This window comes from Alexandromys fortis, unplaced genomic scaffold, assembly GCF_014885135.2.
Source record: "Alexandromys fortis isolate MF-2015 unplaced genomic scaffold, M_Fortis_MF-2015_v1.1 scaffold_201, whole genome shotgun sequence".
NCBI classification, from domain to species: domain Eukaryota; kingdom Metazoa; phylum Chordata; class Mammalia; order Rodentia; family Cricetidae; genus Alexandromys; species Alexandromys fortis.
The window spans coordinates 721,827-744,615 of record NW_026068087.1 but is presented as its reverse complement, the minus strand read 5'-3'; the positions used below and the strand labels follow the sequence as shown (position 1 = coordinate 744,615).

General features: G+C 38.6%; 1 pseudogene; it reads right to left on the bottom strand.

Moving 5' to 3' along the window:
* Positions 1–6,458: 6,458 nt before the first annotated feature.
* On the bottom strand, positions 6,459–6,831 carry LOC126488688 (60S acidic ribosomal protein P2-like; annotated as a pseudogene).
* Between the last annotated feature and the right edge of the window lie 15,958 nt (positions 6,832–22,789).

The following is a 22,789-nucleotide window of genomic DNA, read 5'->3' as shown; positions in this document are numbered from 1 at the left end:
AAGGCTTAAAAATACCAGCCCTAAAGGTTGTTCTGTTTCACATGAAAACGTATCAGTTCATCCGCACCTTTTGGAGGGAAGTGGTTAGTGTATGAGGATTACAGTTTATATCCTTACCTTTTCCTACCACCTCATCTAACAAGATTCCCATGAAGGAAGCCATGCTTAGACATCAAGTAAAGTCACTCAGAAGCAAGTTGACCAATGTCTGCTTAACCCAGATTGCTGAAAGGGCTGTACAGAGAATGATCAGCGTCAGGGGCCTCTTTTTAGGTCACCTTGACATAAGAATGGAGTGTCTCTGTTAGGATTACTTGAAGCTCATCTGGAATACTGGCCAGCATGTTGCATGCCACCAAGGTGACATTCCAGAATGAAGGATGTCTCTCTCAACGTATACATTTTTAAAGCACCAGTAGTACAGTATTATAAGCTTGCTATTCTTTGCAAGACTTTTGTCCATGGGGACAAAAACTATTTAGGCATCCTGGTAGTGGAAAATAATTTAGTTTCTTGGCTAAAATCTTGCTGCTATAAGGAGGTGATGAGAGGTGGAGAGAGGTGGAGCCAAGAGAATGAATGAGCACCTCTAGCTGGTAAACGCTGCATTCCAATGGCGTCAAGTGTATGTGTGTGTCTCTGTGTGCACGTGTGTGTGCACATGTGTGTGTGTCTGTGTTGATGTTTCTGTCTGTGTTATGCATGTGTGTAGAAGCCAGAGGCTGATATCATTGAGGAATCTCTCTCAATTGATATCTTACGGGCGGAATAAGACTCTAACTGAACCTGGGGTTTATTGTCTAGGTAGACTGACTAGCAGGAGGTCCTCAGGGGCCCTCAGACCCTGCCTGCCTGGTGCTGGGGTCACAGGAAGGGGCTACTGTGTCAGTGTGGATTCTGCCGTGTGGATTCTGGAAAGCTGACTCTAGGTGGCAAGCCCTCAACCCATTGAGCCTCCTCTCCAGACCAACGTAGTCTTTTAAAAGTGATTTTTAAGACTCTTCTACAAATAATCTTAATTTTTAAAAGCAGTGTAGTTGCATTTATAAAGCATAGTAAGTACATATTTTATGCAAAGATAATGTGGAACAAAGGACACAGGTTATACGGGTCTCTACATAGCTCTCTTCTGACAGATGGTGGGCCATTACGGATCCCACTTCTTAATCTCTCCAACTTCTCCCTCCTTTTCTTTTATCTTTTATTTTTTATAGCTCTTTAAACATTTTTAGATCATTCTCTGCTCTAAGACATACCAATGCAGGCTCTGGTATTTTCAGATGTGAACCTCACAGTTCACAACCAACAATGAGCACTTTACATTGTCAGTTCTCATTTTGCTGATCACTCTTGATGCTCCATCTCTTCCTTGTACGATCCATACAGTGTTGGATCAAGTGTGCATTTCAATTTATTTTCTTTAACTAAGTATAAAGTTTAAGTAAATCATCTAACAGCAAAGCATTAAGAATCTTTGAGCATCTTATGATCTCTTTTTCTTAGCTTTTGGTTTCTGCATCCATTTCTCAGATCATTGTGTTTTTCATGAGTCTTCCCTGTGCTCAGCCTTTCTAGGACATTCATTTTCTTACAAAGAGCTCTGTTCGTCTTTGAACTCAGATTTCATTTGATTGACTAATAACCAATCAAATCACAATCCAAATAGAAAGAAACAGGTAGGAAGCAAGCCTGCTGCCCCTTGCAGTGTACCAATCAGTTCAGCCATGGGGGCACAGTGGATGGGCATCAGCCTTGCAGCTCTGAGCCTTCGGCATGCTCCAGACATTTTAAGTGTGTTCTAGAAAGGGCAGGGGAAGAGTTGCCGGCCCTGTGAATGAATTTAAGCAAAAGTTTCTATATAAAGCATATATAGAATTGTTTGGGCACCATGCCAAGACCTTAATGTTTGTTCAGTGGTCAGGGAGAGAGTTTTCCACCATAGAATAAGAACAGCTGAGATACAAGACACTCAAGCCATCAAGCAACCTTCTGTGTGCCTTCTTTTTAAAACTGGATCATAACTCTGTGCTGTAAGGGCAAGTTTTAATATCCTATTACTGATGTTTATTAGATATACAATTTTATCCAAGTTATAATTTTCTCATCGTTTTATAAAGTAGTATCTACCTAACACAGTTCCTATTATTTCAATGATTTATTGACTACTCACCTGTGTCAGTAGGCACAGGGGATAGATCAATGTTAAAATCAATCGTTTCCAACGTGTGGTCACTGGCTCAGTAGCATCAACAACACCTGGAGCTTGTCAGAAATAGACATCCTTGGGAATAATCCCAGGCTGGTCCAAAGAAAAGCAGTTGCCAACTTGTTCTGACAAGTTTTCCAGATGGTTTTGATGCAAACTAAAGTCTGAGATCCGCTGGCTTAGCATGAAAGATCTTGTCCTGCTGGACGTGGTGTTTGAACAGACTGGTGTGAGCATTTGCAGCTAACACATAAGCTCCTGGAACTCTTCGGGCTATAAAGGGCAGCAGTGAATGTTCATTGTCACTAATACTGCGGCACGCAATATGCCTGCTGGACAGAGACGGTTTGTTTCTGTTTCTATACTTGTATTATGAATATAGAACAATGCTACTAAAGGCAGGGGATGCAGAACAAGCAAAACTGGGCAGTGTTACAAATTTCAGGGAAGACGAAAGGATCAATTAAGAGTTAAAATTCTGAAGGGGGCAGGTGCCATGAATGATCTATCTTTAAGAGCAGCATTATGTAGAAATGAGGGCAGCTGATCCTTACCCAACCATTGCTATGTGGGACACAACACAGTTCTACCATAGTGTACACATTTTCAAAGGAAGCTGGAAGTCTATGGTTCTAAACAGAACATCCTGACTTTTGAATATTTTAACCTGATTCAAATGATAGTTCTAATCAGACACTTATGTGGGAAATGCCTTCTTATTTCACCCATTCTTCTTCATTTTACAAACCTTCAAACAAAGGACTTGAGAAATTAAAAAATCACTGATGGCCATAGTGTGCAACATGGAAGAGGGGCATACTTTTTCTTTTGATAGAGGCTCTGTTAAGCCTTCTACAACTTCTCCAGGAGTTCACTCAAGCTGCTGGATGACTTAGTGCACAAGAGAAGCAGAAATTGGACTGAATGAAAGAAATTCTTCTCAGAATAAGATTTTATAAATGTACATTCTACAAAATCCCAATATTAGCATTAAATGAAAAAGCTGTCATAATTTTGACTTGTAAGTATAATTTGCATCCAGTTGAGTAAAGATCACATCATTGTACGAAGAGCTGAAAGTCTAACCGACCATACAAGGCCAGCTTCCATCTGAGGCACCTCATTCTGCATCCAATATGGCATTTCTGGGCCCCCAAATGAAGCTAAAGTTAGCCATACTATACACCATCATTCAAACTTGTTTAGATTTTTTCTTTTGATTCATGCTTTTGCTGCATTTTGCACATCCTCCTGACCATTCTCAGCAGCTGTAACAACACTTGTGGTTATTACCAGTAATTTGCAACTTATCAAACATGATTGAACCTTGTTCTTTTGTGTAAACGAAACAGAACTCTTTGGTTGGCTTTCTTTATACTTTGGACCCAGTGTAAAGGAAATGGAGACTATATTTGCATGCCAGACAATGAAACGTAACACACAGTGTATACAAGCCTTTGACATTGTAATTGCAAGCTGTTGTTTAGATTCCATGGATGGTCACTGGCTTTGGCTGTGTTGAAATCAGCTGTATCAACATTTAATCAAAGTCTTATAGATTTTGGTTGTATATTTTTCTAACGTCAAAATAGAAATGCGGAGACTAAAAAAATAGCTTGGGAGGAATGGAGATGTGTGTGACACATTGCAGAACTAATGAACGTTCCCGGAACAGTAAACGAAGGCGTTCTAATTCCGTCGGTCATGAAATCAAACATCACATGGAGCTCATTTGGGATCACTACCCACTCTCTAGGGTTTCAGCAGCTTCTAATTAATTTCGCTTCAGTTTACATCCAAAGTGGCCTTCCTTGCAATGTCGTTTATGGAGGTATTTGCTGGTTTAGAATGGAATGCTAAAAACTAAGCAATAGTAAGATATTTCCCATGAAAGTGTAATATGTAAATCTTGGAAGTTAATATGTAGAATATACAACTACACATACATGCTATTTAATGCCATGTAGTAGGCGGTTTTGGAAGTCACAATGCAAACTATTATCTTCTTCCTGAAGGATGGGATAAACTTCTGTATATTTCCATATGGGATTTATTAAGTTTCATGAGCAAGGTTTTTTTTTTGTTGTTTTTTTGTTTTTTGTTTTTCCCCTGGTGGTGATAGTTGGAGGAAGGGCAAGCCAATGCTTTATATGAACAAATCTAGGCTATTGCTCTGTGATGTTTGAGAAAGCTACAAAAGTAATAATTTTTTCTATATGTTTTCACCCAGACTTCTATCCTTTCTAGAATATACAGAAATTCCTACAAAATGGAATGTCAAGAAACTATATTTTGATTGCAAAATTAGGAATGTATTGGTTGAATCATATGCATCTAATCCAGCATTAACTTTCACAGATACAGGCTAATGGGGCTTTTACAATGAGATGCAATACAATTATATTATGTAAGTGTAATGCATATTTAATATGTTCATTTTCCACTCAATTATAACCATGATATGGACAGCACCAGGATATTTCCTGTAGAAGATGGTGAGGTTATAGAACAAAAGTGTGCAGAATTTATGTAACATGGAAAGCAGGCCACGCAGAAATATCACGCTACCATGCTGGAGCTCAGACATGTAACGAGAAATGTTTAAGATCACAGATAGGAAGCAACGGAAAGGCCCTTTTTCCATCTTAAGCAACACCAATGACAATATACTCTATTTGCTAATGTCTGTAAGAATGCTTTTAAAATAGGAAACATAATTATACCCATCAGGACCTATTGTCATCACCACATAACGGTGTGATCCTCAGAGTAACTGCTCTACTTAGCTGCTCGCCTCCTTCAAAGTTGAATAAGAGTCTCCTAACTCTCTCTGGTCAAGGTTAGATGAAGGAAGCTCGGAGGTGAATCAAATGCCAAGGTAAGGAAATTAGAAAATGTCTGTCTACAACATAAAAGCAGAGTAAGGCACGGATGTCTTCTTTAATTGAAAGTGGATGTTGCATTTTGTGTTAATGAATGAATCAGAACTGTTTCTGTCAGTTCTCACCTGTGCTATATCACATGACTTCATGGCAGCCTTGCTTCTGAAAACAGTGTGCCGGCCATATGGTGCACACAATGTCACACCGCACAGTGTGCCGACTTCACAGTGCACACAATGTCACATTGCACAGTGTGCCGACTCCACAGTGCACACAATGTCACACCGCACAGTGCCGACTTCACAGTGCACACAATGTCACACCGCACAGTGCTGACTCCACAGTGGACACAATGTCACACCGCACAGTGCCAACCAATCTGCCTTAACCTCATCGGCTCGAATTCAAGATTATTGCGTATTATGAATTAGTGTTTTTAATGTATTGCAGCTTACTGTTCTTACAGAACATGATGGTTTAATCACAGAAAGGAAAGACTTTTCATATTTTGCTAACATTATTCTTCAGCATCTAAGTTACAAGTTAGTATATTTTTGATTGCATTGTGTTAAAATGTTTGATTTGCTGACTTTAGTTTCATGAAAGTGATTAAATAAATTTTGTCTTTGATTAAGACAAGATTTCCAAGAATTTATTAACTGGTGCTAAATGCATTTCTGCTGTTTTGTATTACATACTTATGTGAAATTGTATTCTTGCTTTGATTATTATTAAATAAAAGTACCAATCAACTATGAAAAACACTGAATCTACTTTATATCTAAAGATACCAAGTATTTAGTCAAAATTTAATTCTTTATGTAAAAATATATTAGAACTATGTCTCATTATAGTGTAAAAAATTGCTTTTGTATTTAATTCATAGAAAAAGTATTTGTTTACCAAAAATTTCTTTACATAAATATCTTCATGATTTATTATTACAATATACTTGATTTGTATAACTATGATCTATACCTACATACTCAGGGTCACGCCAAAAGCCTCTTGGTAGAAAACATAGACGAGAATTAAGTTTAGAAGGGCCTAGGATAGATCAATGCGAATGTCTCTGAGGACAGGAGAAACACGGAACTAAGGGGCATTGTCTGAAGTCTCACATATGGAGAAGGAATCTACTTCTTCCATTGGTGAAATGTTGGGGGAAATTTATGAAGACACAGAGAAATTAACAACTATATGTTCATATGAAAGGTGCTTTATGCTTCAAAGTAAATTGTATGCAAAATTAAGAAACCCACTGAATATTTACTTTAAAAATCAAGTCCCTGTATGTATTTATTATTTATGCCTTTATTTATTTATTATTTATTTTACATAAAAAGATTTTATTAGTAGGGAACAGAAATTTAACCAAACAAGCCAAATCCCATGTCACCATCTGACTCCTTGGATTCCTCCTCCTCCTTCTCTTTTTCTCTGCCACAGCAGGAAGTGGAAGGGGTGTTGGGCAGCACAGAGCCCACAGAACCACAACAGCAGGAACAGCCACAGCTCCATCAACAGGAACAATAGCATGGTTGCCAACACCCTGGGCAATGACAGCCTCAGTGTTTTCTTCTTTCTTTTCAGAATTTTCTTCCATTCAGCTCACCCATGACCTTGTTGATCTGGTCATCGTGTCCACTTGGTCACGATGTCTAGTGTCCTCTTGATGTCTTTGGCAGTGGGAGAGTAATTGCCCCCAAGGTTGGCCAGCAGATAAGAGGCAATTTAGTGCATGTTGCGTGGTACTAAATTTAGTTGCATAGTTGCATGTTGCATTTACTGCATGGTACAGGTCTCATGCTTGCAACCTCCACAGAGGCAGCAAAAGCTCCCCACTTTTTAGTTTTGGGCTATAACAATTTTAATCCCACTAAAATATAGCTTCAGGTAATTGTTTTGCACAGTGTCAATCTCTAAATTGCTTTCCTCCAAACATAATATTTTTATTGTTTATTTATGAATTTCACATAATGCACCCCAATCACACTCACTTCCTAGTCTTCCCAGGTCTACTTCCCACACTTTTGATCTCCCCTCCTGCAAAACAAATAAAATAAAAATAATAGTTTTGTTTTCTATTCTTATAATTTTCTATATTCTGATTATAGTTTCCCACCCTTCTACTTTACCCAGTTCCTCCCACCTCTTCTACTATCAAGATAGACTCCATATCTGTCTCTCACTAGAAAAGAACAGGATTCTAAGAGATAACAAAACATAATAAAACAAAATAATGAAGCATAATAAGATTGCTTCTAGGTTCTGGCTATGGCCAAAAATGCTGCTATAAACATAGTTGAGCACATATCTTTGTAATACGATTGAGCATCCTTTGGATATATATCCAAAAGTGATATTGCTGGCTCTTGAGGAAGGTTGTTTCCTAATTTTCTGAGATATTGCCACACTGTATCAGCTTGCACTCCCACCAGCAATGCAGGAGTGTTCTCTTCACCCCACAACCTCTCCAGCATAAGTTGTCATCAGTGTTTTTGATCTTGGTCATTCTTACAGGTGTAAGATGGAATCTCAGAGTTATTTTGATTTGCATTTCTCTGATGACTAAGGATGTTGAACATTTCCTTAAGTGTCTTTCAGCCATTTTAGATTCCTCTATTGAGAGTTCTCTGTTTAGATCTGTACTCCATTTTTTATTGGATTATTTGTTCTTTTGATGACCAATTTCTTAAGTTCTTTGTATATTTTGAAGATCAGACCTCTGTCTGACGTGGGGTTGGTGAACATCTTTAACCATTCTGTAGGCTGTCATTTTGTCTTGTTGACTGTGTCCTTTGCTTTACCGAAGCTTTTTAGTTTCAGGAGGTCCCATTTATTAATTGTTTCAGTGACTGTGCTACTGGGGTTATATTTAGAAAGTGGTCTCCTGTGTCAATGTATCAAATGTACTTCCCACTTTCTCTTCTATGAGGTTTAGTGTGGCTAGCTTTATGTTGAGGTCTTTGATCCATTTGGACTTGAGTTTTGTACATGGTGATAGATTTTGCGCATGGTGATAGATATGGATCTATTTTCATTCTTCTATATGTTGATATCCAGAACCTGGGAACAACCTAAATGCCCCTTGACCGAAGAATGGATAAGGAAAATTACACAATGGAGTAATACACATCAGAAAAAATAACGACATCTTGAAATTTGCAGGCAAATGGATGGAGCTAGAAAACATAATATTGAGTGCAGTAACCCAGACTCAGCAAGACCATTATCACATGTACTCACTCATAAGTAGTTTTTAAACATAAAGCAAAGAAAACCAGCCTACAATTCACAATCCCAGGGAACCTAGACAACAATCAGGACCATAAGAGAGAAATACATAGATCTAATCTACATGAGAAGTAGAAAAAGAGATCTCCTGAGTAAATTGGGAGCATGTGGACCATGAGAGAGGATATAAGGGGAGGGGAGAGAAAGGGAGGGGAGCAGAGAAAAATGTATAGCTCAATAAAATCAATAAAAAACATAATAAGATAAAGCAAAACCCATCATATCGAGGCTTTATAAAGCAACCTAACAGAAGGAATAGATCCCCAAGGGTAGGCATAAGAATCAAAGACCCAGTCATTCACACACTCAGGAGTCCCCTAAAAATGCTAAGCTGTAATATATGAACAGAGGACCTAGTGCAGACTCATAGGCTCTGTGCTTGCTGCTCCAGTCTCTGTGAGTTCATATGAGTCTTGCTTATTTGGGAATAGGTGGGCATACACTTAATATGTATTCATAAAATTTCAGATTAAATTAGAATTAGTGAAACTTTACCATATGCTGGACATAGAAAACCAATTTGAAACATTGCTTCTCAGTGGGATGTCACTGACACCCAAGGGTGATTATCAGAGCAACAACATCAGTCATATACCGAACTCGTCAGGGGTGCAGGGTATTGGCATTTATCCTCACTTTTAAAATCAGGTTATACATTTAAAATGAGCCCTGTGTGTGTGTATACACATAGTGGCATTTGAGGTAATTTTTATTAGAAGGTATAGAGTCAAATAAACTATAAGAAATAGCTTTATGCTACAAAACCCAGAGTAACGTGAAGCTAAAAAGAAGGAAGAATAAATGGGAAAGGGGCAAGCATGCCCTGAACACACGACCATCTGGTGTGAATCCATGGCTAACATGTGTATCCATGTAGCCGAGTACTGTTCTGCCCATGGATGAACTTTGAAGTCATTCTAGCTAAACAATAGAGTCAATCACAAATAGCAATAGAGTATACGATTGAAATTTTATAAAATATGCAGGAAAAGCAAATCAATAGAATCAGGGAGTAGATTTGTGGTTGTCAGAGGTTGGGTAAGGGAGAAAGAGCCGTGGCTAGAGTAGGCTGGGTTTTGGAGCGGTGTTAAACATTCCGGAACTAGAAAATGGCAGAGTCTGCACAATGGTAAAGAACCAAAATACCCAATTCTGCATCTAAGCTGACGAGCTTTAGGGCCTGTGAATTGAAGTCCAACTTGTACAGAGCAGCGATGAAACAGGTGAGGACGAGAGGTTTCCCTCTGGAACAATATGTGGTGGTCACTTTAAAGAGCGCGTGGTGGCGTGGAGTAGGGGGAGATGGATGGCAACACAGCATGTGAGGAGTTTTCCACCAGACCTCAAGGTGGGTTTAATTATGGGGATGGAAAAGTGCAGAGAAATGGATTTTCTGGTTCACCTAAAGTAACCTATTTTGAGTTATGTTGGCAGGAAGGTTACCTGGCAACTACCACTGGGAGAAGAGGGAAGGGAAGAAGGGGGGAAGGAAAAGAGGTAACAGAAGCAGAAAATGAAAGGGATAGCGGGGAAGGAGAGATGGGGAGAGAACAAGGTCAAGGAGAAGAGAGGGAGGGGGAGAGGGGGAGAGAAAGAAAGAGGGAGTGGGGAAATCTTGCCTTGGATGTAGCATGAGCACTGTCCTATATTAAGTATCACTCCATCTCCTCACCACCAACACCACCACCCCACACCCAAAGCCACAGGCGGCCTTCAGGCCTTCCTCTTTATCTCCATAACAGCCTTGGGCCCAACCGCAGAGTCTGAATTGGAAGACCGGGTTGTTTGTATATGTTCTAAAAGGAATGCTAACTGCTGGAGTGTTGCACACAGCTGGGAAGCAGTAATCACTGAGCTCCTCCATAGCTGGATGAGTCACGCTGGGGAAAACAGACCAAAGGGAAGCTTGTTTCCCATCACAGATGCGTCTCCCTCCCACGTCCAGGGGGAACCTGACTGTACAGCCTCTCATCCAACTCTACAGCTCTCAGTACCCTTCTCTGACACAAGGTTTTTGCTGCAAAGCCCGTGGGCTTTCTGAGCTGAAAACTTTCTTAAGTAAAACCCACTGTTTAAGTAGCAAAGTGTTTACAGATGGAAAAATATAAACAGAACACTGAAGGCTTTAGAGGCTGACATCTAGCAGGCTGTGATTTTAAGGCTTTTCAAGGATCATTTCCCTTAAGTTAATAGCATCAAATTCTTGTCTTTAATTTTTCTTTTCATTGACACATGATCAGTGTTTATAGTATTGGAGTACGATATGATGTTTTGAAACATATGTAAATTGTATAATCATTAATAAAATTAATTAACATGTCTATCCCTTTAAACATTTATCATATCTTCATTAGAAGCATTAGAGAGACAGCGTTTCACTTTGTAGCCCTAGCTGGACAGGGACTCACTATTTAGATGAGGTTGTCCTCAAACTCATGGAGATTTGTCTGCCTCTGCCTCCAGGTCTTGGGATTAAAGCTGTGTGCCCAGAAATAAACCATTTTAAAGTTCTTCCTTTGCAATCATTTTAAATATATATTTTATTGTTAATTATAACTACTCTTATTGTATAGTAGAATAATAAAACATACTTTTGTTACAATCCAACTGTTGACCAGTATTCTATCCCAACCTCCCTGCCCACCTTCTATAAATCACTATTTGCATTCTCAACTTGTACAATACCTATTTTTGTAGATTCCACATTTATGCTTTTTGTTTCCAGCTTACTTCACTTAGCATCATATCCCCCATGCACATCCATGTTATTGCAAACAGAAGGAGTTTATTCTTTCTTATGGGTGAAGTGTCAACACATCACAAATGTATTCCATGTTGATCGAACCTGAGCTTGCTTCCATATCATGGCTATCATGGACAGACTGCAAGTAACCTAGGCATCAAGACGTCTCTCTGCGTTTGGCATCGTGATGTCATAGATCATAGCCATGATCGTTAGAGGGGATGCCAATATTTTGCTGTGACTGAGTCTGGCACTGCATGTATCATCCTCTTCTGACCACTGAGATTTTTAGCTGTGCACCACTGAGCTCAACATTATGCAAATATTCACTCCTCTTTGTGTAGCAATATTTCTTCTCATACTATCTTTTAATTACCAACTCCCAAATAACGACATAGAGACTTATTATTAGTTATGAAAGCTTGACCTTAGCTTAGGCTTTTCCCTAACTAGCTCTTATAACTCAAATTAACCTGATTCTATTAATCTTCCTCCTATCACATGGTTTGGTTATTTCTCCTCTGTACTGTATATCTGACTTGTTCTGTTTCTTCCTAGTATCCCTGCCTTTTTCCTTCCCAGCACTCTCTGCAGAAACCTCACCTATCCTCTCCTGCCTACCTATTGGCCATTCAGCTCTTTATTAAATCAGTTACAGTGACACATATTCATACAGTGTACTTAAGTATTGCACACTCCCCCCCTTTTGTCTAAATAAAAAGGGAAGTTTTTAACTCTAACATTGCATTTGCATTTGGAATATTTGCAGAAAATATTCCATTTTCTCTCTTTTCTTGGCGAGTCCAAAGTTTTATACTGTAGATAAAAGTTTCTGTCCCACACAATTCACAGTCATTCAGTCCCAAAGAAACACACAGAGGCTTATATTAAACTATTAGCTTGAGCTTATTATTAACTAGCTCTTATAACTTAAATTAATCCATAATTCTTGTCTATGTTTAGCCATGTGGCTTGGTACCTTTTCTCAATAAGGCATTTTCATGTTGCTTCCTCTGTGTCTGGCTGGCGACTGACTCTCTGCTTTCTTATTTTTAGAATTCTCCTAGTCTGGTCACCCCACTATACTTCCAGCCTGGCTACTGTCCATTCAGCATTTTATTAACCCAATATGAGTGACAAATCTTTATAGTGTACAAGAGCATTATACCTAAACCACTTTCTATCATAAGTATTACCAACCCAAAAATACCTTTTTAGACCTATAATTATTTTCTTAGATAAACAACTTAAGTTTTTATGTCTCTCAACCTTTTATACTTTACATCATTTTTTGTGAGTTTCTTTTCTGAAGTTGGTAACAAGGAAGACTATAACTATAACTATCTAGTTTTCAGCCCCATCAAAGACTCAATAAGGGTAAAATATTACCAGAGTAAAGAGAAAGTTTAATGCAAACAACTTTCAAAACTCTAGAAATGGCAGAGACAGCTGGCCTTCTAGACAGTCACTCAGGTTTCCTCTGAAATGTTGGGACATTCATCTTCAACCTACAGGCTTAAAATATATGGCATACTTTTCTGAGAAGAAATAAAATTTGAAAAACTGTCTTACCTTGTATTGTCAAAGTTCAACATTCGCCTTCTTTTGTGCTTGTCCAACTTGGACAACATACTTTCAGCCATCAAGGCAAGGGCAGTTTCTTTCCAAGTGGCTAACTTTGCCACAGTAAAAGTGAACTCCATGTAGAAGTTCTTTGAGGCCCATCATCCCTTTTTGAAGCAAATTGGTACTGTTAAGAGCAGATGAGTCTCACTATTACGAAAAGTCATAGATTATTTAAAGCATCTTAAATACCATATTCTGTAGGTCTTTGAAGTGTTTGTCTGTTGTTTATCCTTGAAAATATACCTAACATGACTGCAAGTTTGATTATTATAGATGGCTAACTACTAAACTGTATTTCTTAATTATGCATTACATTTTTTAAATGAGCTGTGTAGGTATAATACCTTAAACAAGAGTAGACACATCTATAGAGTATGTTCTAATAAAAAATAACCTTAAATCTGTATCATTATACAAAAATACCCTAAATAAGAGTAGAAACATATAAAGCTTTTTATAACAAAAATAGCCCTAAATTTGTATCAAAATACAAAAATTTCATACCAATGTAAAATATTTGAGATTAATAATTTTATTTTAGTTTAAAGTAGATTTAATAATTTACCCTTTTATCCTATTGTTTCTATGTTCCTTCTTTTCTTTCTTTTCAGAAACAAATCCATGAATCCAATCTCCTTTGTTTAGTTTTCTTTTCTGAACATAATCAATAACAACTTATAACCAGCTTCCCTAAATGATGACAAACATCCACCATACAATCAAAAAACAGCTACCCCATTTCCAGGACTTTGAGTTTCATGTTCTCTAGACTGTTTCCTGTTGTTTGGGGGGGGTGACACCACCTTTAGGGCACCCTGAGGAAATTGGGACAATGGTCAAGTCCTGGGAGAGCTGGCTGTATTATTTTTGTTTAGTCTTGGTGTGGTGGGAAAGTATAGAGATTATCTGAAGTCTAGACTGGAGTAGTCTATGAGGTTGGATCATCTCAGCTAGCTGCCTTGAAGCTATTCTGGATAAAGAATTTTGAGGAAATTGTAACAAAGGCATTTTAAGAGGCTGGATCACCCGGGCTACTTGTCTTCATTGGTGTCTGGTCATATNATATAAGCTTTCAAAGGTAACATACATATCTGAATTAATACAAATATGGAATGTATAGCTTAGGTTTTTTCCCAACTAGGTTTTATAACTCAAATTAAACTGATTTTATTCATCTACCTTATATTATGCTGTTAGGTTACCTCTCCTCTGTACTGCATGTCTGACTTATTTTGTGTCTTCCTGATGTCTCTGCCTTTCTTCTTCCCAGCATTCTTCCCCCCCCCCCAATGCTGCCTATCATCTCCTGCCTAGCTACTGGCCATTCAGTTCTTTATTAATCCAACCACAGTGACACATCTTCACACAGTGTAAACAAATATTCCACAACATCTTTGCCTACTACTACTCAAAATAATTGTAAAATATCAGCAGTATAAAGTACAATCCATATCACAAATAAAGCTTAACTTCTTAAAGAATTGCATGTTTGATTAACTCAATAACCTGTATGATTAAGCCCCGAGGAAACAATAGACAATTATGAGAAAATGGATTATAAACTGGCAGGATGCTTTTGATATAAGTTCCTTTTAAGCATAATGAATGGGTTATCAAGGGTAGTAAGCCAAGTTTTGTAGGCAGACACTGCTTGTGTGTTCCTGGCTGTGCACACATGAACAATCACATGGAAACTATAATTAAAACACTGTTTGGCCTATTATGTCAGGCTTCTTATTAGCTAACTCTTACATCTTAAATTAACCCATTTCTATTATTTTGTATTTAACCATGCGGCTTATGGTTTGCTGGTAAGGTTCTGGGGCATCTGTCTCCTTTGGCAACTACATAGTGTCTCTCTGACTCCACCTTCTTTTCTCCTATATCTCTGCTTGGAATTACTGCCTTGCTCTATTCTGCACTGTCATATGCCCAAAGCAGATTTCTTTATTAACCAATGGTAATCAAACATATTCACTATGTATAGAGGGGAATCCCACCTTACCTGCCAATTTTTGTCTAAATAAAAAGGAATGTTTTAACTTTAAGATAGTAAAATTATATATAACAAAACATGTACCAACAGTTATAATATTTATATCTATTTTATCTTTTATAATAACTAAGGAAAATTAATTTTATAACTATCTATTCTTCAATGACATCAAAGACCCCAGAAAATTATAATATTACCTAAGTTAACAGGAAGTACATTGTAAGCAACTTCCAAAACTCTAGAATTGACAGAGACATCTTGCTGTTTGAACAGTCACCCAAAGTTCTTCTGTAACATTGGGGGCCCCATCTTCAGCCTACAGGCTGATAATATCTGGCAGACTTTTCCATGAAGCAGGAAATTTCAACTTTTCCACCTTTATTGGCAGTTTGTCAGTCACGTTCTTCTGTGTCCTAAAGAATGTCTGGCAGACTCTTTAATGAGACAGAAACCCTGAAGGACAGTATCACCTTCTTTAGGCAACTTCAGCAGTCATTTTTCTGATGGTCCTGCTTGTCCAGTTCATACAGTATACCATCAAGCAGTCCAGACAATAGCAGTTTCTTGCCCAAATGACTAATCAACTCTATAAGGAATCTCTTTGATGCCCATCATCCTCTTGAAATAGATTGGTACTGCCAGGAGCACATGTGTCTCATTGTTATGAAAAGTCCTAAGTTCTTAAGCATTTTAAATGCCATATTCGATTAGTCTTTGAGAGGTTTGAAGAATATCTATCCATCTGAAATACATTTCTGTACATTTAGAAAACCTACTAATATGACTATATATAATAATACATTATTATAGATGGCTATCTATTAATCTATATTTATTAACTATAAATTACATTTTAAATGTGCTGAAAAAACACAATACCTTAATCAAGAGCTGAAATAAACATAAAATAAAATTGACCTTAAATTTGAATCAATTGAGAAAGATCCATAATAATGCAAAGTATTCTTGTGTATATCATACTCCCATTTAAATAAAAACAAACATTTATAAACAATATTTGGGAATTTGGGCATAGTTCTCTCCAAACTGCTTCCTGTTTTTTGTTGGGCAAAGTATTTTTGGGTGTTCATGGAGACCTTTCTGGTCGTCTTGGTCCATCAAATCACATTGGTCTGGAAGGAATCCACAGGCTCTCATCCCCTATAGAAACACAAACAGTACCTATTTTACAAAGCAAAAACATATCCTTAGACTTAAATTTTGAAATCAAGATACCTTTAAAGTATATATGTTGGTTTAGCTTAGCAGCTGCCAGAATCAAATATCTCTATAGTAAAAAATTTAAAAGAAAACACAATAATATTCATAATCCAGACTATGTATATTCCATCTTTATATGGCTTATTTTTCTTACTCTGCTACTTTTTCTACAAGTTTAATATTTATCTATACTCTTTTAATCTACGACTGTTTGTATTCTTTTATATTATACCTGTCTGTTTTTCCTCTCTCTCTCTCAAGCCTACATGTATTTATTCAACACTGTGAGAGGTCTTTTCCATTTGAATCTGTCTTTATTGCATATCTGTAATTATTTTTTGACCAGGAGTACATTTTTCTTTTAAATGCTAAGTGGGCATGGCTAGGACCAACTCCACAGCCCTTCCTGTTGGCTCTGCCAACTCTAACATGGCAGAGGCATAATCACTGCCTCTAAGAGCCATGCACACCACCCCAGTTCCAGGGTCACAGTGGGTCTATGTCACCATTAGCCAATTTGTAGCACACTGCCCACAAACCCCATTTAAATGCTCAGCCTCCTGAAAGAGCCAGAGCTGTTCATGGAATTAGCACAAACCAGGAATCCCGCCCCTAAAGAAGTTGCACAACCTTTACTGCTAGTGCTGAACCAGGAAGTCCTCTCTTAAAGGAGCTGTGGCACCCCTGCTTACCACAAGCAAACAAAGTCCATCCAAAAAATGGCTACCAAGAAGTTGCATTTGGCTTCCATTTTTGTGGGTCTGAAGCCATCTTTTTTTTTTTCTTAAGCTTTTTTTAAATGTCTTATGTAGACCCATGCCCCAGATCATGGGCATCATTTTGTAGGAGGTGACTGTTTGTTTGTTCCTGGCTGCCCACAAGCAAATAATCATATAGAAACTCTATTACTTAAAATACTGCTTGGCCTATTATTTCAGGCTTCTTATTAACTCTTATACCTCAAATTAACCCATTCCTATTATTTTGTATTTTACCACGAGGCTTGTAAGCTTCCGGGGCACCTGTCTCCTTTCAGCACTTACATGGCGCCTCCCTGACTCCACCTTCTTTTCTCCTTTATATCTCCTTGGAATTTCTGCCTTGCTTTATTATGTGCTGCTATAGGCCAAAGAAATACCTTTATTAACAAATGTTAATAAAACATATTCATAGCATACAGAGTGGAATCCCCCATCAGAGTTTTATCTCTCTGTAGAGCTCTCCAGGACTCATGAACAGAGAAGTAGATAGTAAGAGAACTTTTCCAAAGAGTCTGAAATGAGGTGGCGAGAAGACTTCTTCACTTGAGTGAGGTTCAGTCTTCTGTGCTGCTCAGCAGGGACTTGTGGAGGGCTCTGGAGATAACCCCACTGCTCACTTGCTGTGGGCCTTGGGAGCTGGCAGTGGGAGAGTTCCTGTTTGCCATCACTTTCTTGGTTTATCAATCAAGCCATGGATACCTTTCCCCTCCTCAGTGAGCCCATCAGAAAGTTACCTTCTTGGGAAAATGCACTCAGGTTGAGCGCTCAACTCTCTATTAAAATGAGAAGAGAGAATTTTAAAAAATCTCAAAGTCATCAGAATGAGACTCACTCGAGGAAAACTTAGTGAAATTCATGAAAAAATTTACACTTGTGTAAAGCAAGTGGGCAGAGAGGAAACAGTAACTCATTTAGTATGCATGTTCAATCATGCCTCAGAATTCACATAGTTAGGAAAAGTCCCTCATGCCCTTCTTCACTCCTTTTCTTAAGTCCCCCAGGATCACAAGTCTTGGCTTAATGCATTTCTTGCTCAGGTATTTTCTTATAAAGTCAACTATTTCTCTGATGGATTTTTGTCATTTCATCCAGTAAATCAAATATTCGACATGGAACAAAAATCAATCAAAACTGGGTTTTGTAATATATAATATATAGGCATACATTCCTGGTTGTCTGAACAGTGTTATATGGCTGTGGTCACTAAATAACTTAAAATATACATTTTTTTGCCCTTTGCAGCATTTTCAATTTCTGTCACTCAATGAGCTTTGCAGGTGTGCAAATACCCTCTTAATCCCGGTGTTGTCTGAGAGACTGTTAGTCACATCAACCAGTGCTTTAGAAGACTAGCAACATGAAGAAAGAGTTTCAAAGCCCAACAATAAATTATTATGAGGAGTTAGGTAACAACTGGAACTCTGTTAAGTTAAGTAGTAAGGCCACCTGAAGCTTTGTTATTTTAAGTCGTGAAGGACTGGGTTGTTAAGTGCAAAAGCAGGTATGACCATGCTTGTCTGTCCTTGGCTTTTCCTTTTACGTGTTATTTCCTTGATATGGGGGTGGGTAAAAGAACCAAACCTACGCTTCCCGTTGACTTTTGTGGTAAAAAGAGCTACTGCCCTTGCAGAGGATTAGAACTCAGTTCCCAGCTTCCCCAACTGTCTGTACCTTGAGTTCCAAGGGATCTGACACTCTCCTCTGACCTCCAGGCACCAGGCACACACACGGTACATTTACATATAGTCAGACAACACACTCGTGCATAGAAACTAAAACTAAATAAATTGAAACAAACAGGCAGACAGACAAAAATTAAGCCTTCCTTGAAGGTCTGGGATTTCTTTCCAGATCTGGGATTTTGCAGGTCTGGGATTTCTTTGAGGAGAAATTATGAGACTAGAGAGGATAGCCATATACACTTGCTTCTTCCCACTTCTGCACTGGAAAGGTAACCTAATACACAATCCCTACTTCTGCCAGGCATGGTGGTGTACCCCTTTAATCCCAGCACTTGGGAGGCAGAGGCAGTTGGATCTCTGTGAATTCAAAGCCACCCAGGTGACCTACATAGTGAATTCCATAGCATTTAGTAGTTCGTAGGAAGACCCTGTTCTGGAAAACCAAACACAGAAGGAACATCACCACTTCTAAAGTGTGTCAGAGGCAGGAGCATGGCTTTGCATCACTTCATTGTAGCCATGAATTTAGGCCACATATTGCACCTGAACTTTCTAAATCATCTAGAAAACCCAAATGTACTGAGGGGGGTATAAACGGGGTAGGTTAGAATGTGTCTCACACTTGATATCACAAAGACGACATGAGAGGTGGTCATTCTTAGATATGACCATCCCAGCGGTGCTGAGATTTCATCTGTTTTAAAATGATCCCGTATATACTAGTTATGAATTGCAATAATTGACTCACTATGAATTTGGTAACCCTTTGCTTAAGCAACTCTACCCCCAAAAGAGAGTAGGAACTGAGCACCGGAGGGCACATGGGTGTCTCAAGCATCCTTTGATGGTCAGCCTAAGGGACTATGTTTATTTTTTTGCTACATGTGAAAGTTCATTCTCAGTATCAAGTTTATTTTGCCCGCTAACTTTGTTAACCTTTCCAGTTCTGTCGGTATTTGGTGTCCTTTCACAGAGGGCTGTTAGGACGGAGGGGCTGCATCGGGGCTAAAGGTCAGGCCCATTACTATGTTAACCTGAAGCATAGAGTACAGCTTTGGAGCTCACAATGTGCTTTTGATTACCTTTTTCTTTTAAAATAAAAAAAAAAAAACATACCAGCAAGAGTCCTGCAGCAATGTGCAGGGCTACTGCTCATGGTTTTCAATTGAATGCTTTAAATTTTCTATTTGAACATCACTAAGAAGAGTGGATTTTCTCATTAAAAGAATAGCTTTGATGATTTTACTCCGGTTTGCTAGCTAAGCTTATAAAAAATGTCAGGGATTTGAACTGTTTCAAAAATGATATGTATACTTCTCATCTTTAAAAATAATATTTATCTGACAGCATGGTTAATGAGTAAAACAATATCTATCCTTATTGAAATCACACTATATTAATGAATAGCTAACCTTGAGGTAGTCTCTTGTGAAAATTTCCTTCTAATCCCTGAGTTGTAATTCGTTTCACTCTGGAGACATTCAAACCATCGCTTAGAAACAGTGTTTACAGACTTCACCAGGGCAACCGTCTAATCCTTAGGGCAATAATCTGCTGCCGCATCGCCAGCTCCTTCTGATTTCAAATCCTTATGGAGTTATTTAGAAACAAACCAGAAACTAAAAGACAGATATTATTTTCTTCCATGGACTAGTCTATTCCATTCAACAAAAAGCAAAACAAAACAAAAGAAGAAAACCGACACCGTCTCCTTATCTTTCTCTTCTAAAACAAGTGTTTAGGGTCACCGCTCCTTGTGCTAAAATGTTCCCAAAGTAGGGGATGGAGAGATGATGAGAGTATACGGATGGCTAACTGTAAGAATTTGGTAAGTCAATTCCATTTGTCGTCTTTTTATTTTTGAATCTGATAACCAAGGGACACCAGGGAGACAGAAGATGGTAAAGAAAAGGGGTAAGAGGAGGAGAAACAGAAGGAGCTGTTCTTCTGTTAGAGCTCCTACCCTCCATCAGTCTGAAGGTCTCTTGGCTACCGTATCTGACATTGCAACATGAACTATGATCAATGTTAAGACAAAAACATTGTCTAGCTAGCATTTTACAATGTAGCTTCAGGCTAGAAGAACAAGATTCCAGTAGGAACGGATTACATGTCTCTCCACATGCCAGAGAAAAGCACAAAGAAAGGTACAGATCTGTGAGCTCGTTTGTGTCAAAGGAACATCTGTTAATTAAGAATGAAAGCAATTGCAGAATTGTGTAGCCCAAGTGAGTTCTTTATGACTCTGAAAGTAATTTGTTCCTTCCTTCCTTCATCGTGTGCTTTAACTGGCAGGTGCACAATTCGGTTGGCATGTCAGAGTTTCTCCAGATAATCAAAATGTCTGAGTCATCAAAAAATCTCTTGATCATCTGAGCATAGTGGTGCGCATGCCTTTAATCCCAGCACTTGGGAGGCAGAAGCAGGAGGACCTCTGTGAGTTCCAAGACAGCTACAGCTACTTTATAGTGAGATCTTTTTTTTTTTTTTTTTTTGGTTTTTCGAGACAGGGTTTCTCTGTGGCTTTGGAGCCTGTCCTGGAACTAGCTCTGTAGACCAGGCTGGTCTCGAACTCACAGAGATCTGCCTGCCTCTGCCTCCCGAGTGCTGGGATTAAAGGCGTGCGCATCTTGTCTCAGAAAAGGAGTCTCTAGATCAGAAGGCATACCACAAAGAGCTGTAATCTGTACCCCAGTGCTGGGAGCCAGGGGCAGTCTTCTGCTTGAGGCAAGGGCTTCAGGGAAAGATGCCAGATTTCAAAACTGTGCCCTCTGTGCTCCGGAGAGATGGTTCTGCAGTTGAGAGCACACGCTGTTCTCCATACCATTCAGGTTAACTCCACAGCTCCAACCTCATGTAGTGCAGTGTAAACCACCTGTAACTCCAATTTTAGGGGTCCTGGCGCCCTCATCTGGCCGCTAAAGGCACTTGCATTCATGTGACAGACATACATATACTCCTTTACACACACATATACATATGATAGAATAAATTTTTGTAAGTAAAGTTCCTTATAAAATGATTTTAGATAGTGAAAACGAAATTTTTGATTCTCAGCCTCAAGCTGATGATGTTAATCTCCAGAAAGGACAGAACCTTCATTTTTAATGGAAATAGTCTTAGCACAAATAAATTTAGCTAAAACAATACTCTAGTCTCTAAGAAACATACTTTTGGAAGAACTTCCACAAGTGATGGTTAAAATTAAATTCTGCTTAAAATGTATTACTGCTTTCCTAATATTTTTCTTTTCCCATGTGCATTTATTTGAATCTACCCATGATTCTAAGACTTTTATGAGACCAACTCACTACCTACTGTGCAAATGAAGTACCTCGTGCTAGAGACTTTGAAAGTCATTAGACCCCTTCTCATTACTATCAAGTTCTCTCAGCTCTCTCTTCTACAATATTATGCTGTTTATTGATCTCAATAGATCTTACTTCAGTTCACATCCTTATTGAGTACACTCAGAGGCCAAGCAATAATATTCTTAGTTTCTGGAAAATATTGACAATGCAAAATGTGAGAAAGCGTAGGTAAAACCCATTTACTCATAGCTTTGCAATGAGACTCCTTGGATAGTAGTTATTATAATTATGACATTTGAGATATGTATTATTTCGATTTCAGCATTTGTTTTCACTTGGTAGATTATGTTTAATTATATGAATGAGTCCCTAGTATATTTTCAATATTTGTGCCATTTTAGAATTATGTTCATAGGCGGAGTGAGACTCAGGAAGTGTGGTGGTCTGGATGAAAATGGTTCCCATAGACTCAGAGGGAGTGGCCTTGGAAGAGGAAGTGCGTCACTGGGGGCGGGCTCTGAGGTTTCAGAAGCTCAAGGCTCCTGCTGCCTACAGATCCAGAGGGAGAGCTCTCTGTTCTCTTCTCCAGCCCATGTCTGCCTGTGTGACACTATTCTTCCCGCTGTGATGACAATGAAGTGAACTCTGAACTGTAAGCCAGCCCCAGTTAAGTGTTTTCCTTTGTAAGAGGTGCCGTGGTCGTGGCGTCTCATCACAGCAATAGAAATGTCACAGCGGCACCTTCACAGGCTTCGTGACCGAGTGACATCCTTGTAACCAGCATAAAAAAGATCAAGAGGTGGTGGCATGCATTTTATTGCCAGCACTCTTACAGCAAGAAGGGAAAGAGAAAAGATTTGCTGAAGCTTGCATAGCAATTGGCATGGAATACAAAACTCAGCCAAAAATAGCAATAGACATCAGGTCAACAAGAAGAAAAGACAACTGACTTCCAGCGCTGTCCAATGACCTCCACACACGCACTGTGGCACATATGTACCTGTGCTCTCTCACATGCATGGACATATATACACACAAAATAAACAGTACTAAATAATCATATT